The following is a 2,358-nucleotide window of genomic DNA, read 5'->3' as shown; positions in this document are numbered from 1 at the left end:
CTCCTAACCCCACTCCTCCCTCGACCCGCCCCCCCCACCCCACTCTCCCCCCGCGGTTGGCCGTTGGCCGTTGGCCGTTGGCGGTTGGCCGTTGTCGGTTGGCCGTTGGCCGTTGGCGGTTGGCCGTTGGCGGTTGGCCGTTGGCCGTTGGCGGTTGGCGGTTGATGGTGGCCGTTCTTGTTCCCGCCTCCCCGGCGGCCGGAGGTGCGCTGGCGTACAGTTGGGGGGGGGGGGGGGGGGGGGGGGGGGGGGGGCTCGAGCACCCCGATCCGCCCAGCGGCAGAGCGCCACCGCGTGGACAGGTAACGCTCCACACACAGGTAATGCTCCACACACACAGATAACACTCCACACACAGGTAACGCTCCACACAGGTAACGCTCCACACACAGGTAACGCTCCACACACAGGTAACGCTCCACACACAGGTAATGCTCCACACACAGGTAATGCTCCACACACACAGATAACACTCCACACACAGGTAGCGCTCCACACAGGTAACGCTCCACACACAGGTAACACTGCACACACAGGTAACGCGCCACACACAGGTAACACTGCACACACAGGTAACGCTCCACACACAGGTAACACTGCACACACAGGTAACGCTCCACACACAGGTAACGCTCCACACACAGGTAATGCTCCACACACACAGATAACACTCCACACACAGGTAACACTCCACACACACAGATAACACTCCACACACAGTAGCGCTCCACACAGGTAACGCTCCACACACAGGTAACACTCCACACACAGGTAATGCTCCACACACAGGTAATGCTCCGCACACACATGTAACGCTCCACGCACAGGTAACGCTGCACACACAGGTAATGTTCCACACACAGGTAATGCTCCACACATACAGGTAATGCTCCACACACACAGATAACACTCCACACACAGGTAGCGCTCCACACAGGTAACGCTCCACACACAGGTAACACTGCACACACAGGTAATGCTCCACACACAGGTAACGCTCCACACACAGGTAACGCTCCACACACAGGTAACGCTCCACACACAGGTAATGCTCCACACACACAGATAACACTCCACACACAGGTAACACTCCACACACACAGATAACACTCCACACACAGTAGCGGTCCACACAGGTAACGCTCCACACACAGGTAACACTCCACACACAGGTAACGTTCCACACACAGGTAATGCTCCACACATACAGGTAATGCTCCACACACACAGGTAACGCTCCACACACAGGTAACACTCCACACATACAGGTAATGCTCCATGCACACGTAACGCTCCACACACAGGTAATGCTCCACATACAGCCACAGGTAACGCTCCACACACAGGTAACGTTCCACACAACGGTAACGCGCCACACACAGGTAACGCTCCACGCACAGGTAATGCTCCACGCACAGGTAACGCTCCACGCACAGGTAACGCTCTACACACAGGTAACGCTCCACACACACAGGTAATGCTCCACACACAGGTAACGCTCCACACACAGGTAACGCTCCACACACACAGGTAACGCTCCACACACACAGTGCTGGAGTAACTCAGTGGGTCAGGCAGCATCTGTGGAGAACATGGACAGGTGACTTTTTTTCTGCTTTTTTGCTTTCTGCTGCACAACCGCCAACTGCTGGGCGATCTGGTGCAGGTTTCGCTCGCGTGGGCACTGGTGGGCAAGTTTGGTGAGGTGATCCATGTCCAAGTTGTCGAGCTGTGACTTGAAGAGTGACAAGGTTGGTGCACATCTGGCGGTGTGGGGAAGGATGTTCCCCTCTGGGTTCGTCAGTCCATGGATATTGTGACTGCAGTTTGCTCTAATTCTAGTATAAACTAGACCAAGTTGGGCCCAAACCTCTCTTGCATTGGTGCACCACCCTCTCCTCCCCCCCTCCCCCTCTCTCCCCCCACATCCTCCCCTACCCACTCCCCCCCCCCCCCCACTCCCCTCCCTCCCTCCCTCCACCCCTCCCTCCCTTCTCCCTAGGAGATAGATTTAAACTTTAAAATGTGAATAACTAAAAATATGACACCAATTTCAATGAAACTTCTTCCATTAGCACCAAAGGGATGACAGTGAGTAAGGTGGGCCTAAAATTGTCGCGCTATCCTGTACCGTTTTATTTGTAGTTCAGGAACAAACAAACAAACAAACAAGAGTTTTAGTACATAGATAGACACAAAATGCTGTAGTAACTCAGCGGGTCAGGCAGCATCTGTGGAGAACATGGATAGGTGACGTTTCACAGAGTGCTGGAGTAACTCAGCAGATCAGGCAGCATCTGTGGAGAGAAGGAACGGGTGACGTTTCGGGTCGAGACCCTTCTTCAGAGTTTAAAGGGA

This window comes from Rhinoraja longicauda, chromosome 19 (assembly GCF_053455715.1).
Source record: "Rhinoraja longicauda isolate Sanriku21f chromosome 19, sRhiLon1.1, whole genome shotgun sequence".
In the NCBI taxonomy this organism is placed as follows: Eukaryota; Metazoa; Chordata; class Chondrichthyes; order Rajiformes; family Arhynchobatidae; genus Rhinoraja; species Rhinoraja longicauda.
The sequence above is the reverse complement of the archived record's forward strand: the minus strand, read 5'-3'. Positions refer to the sequence as shown.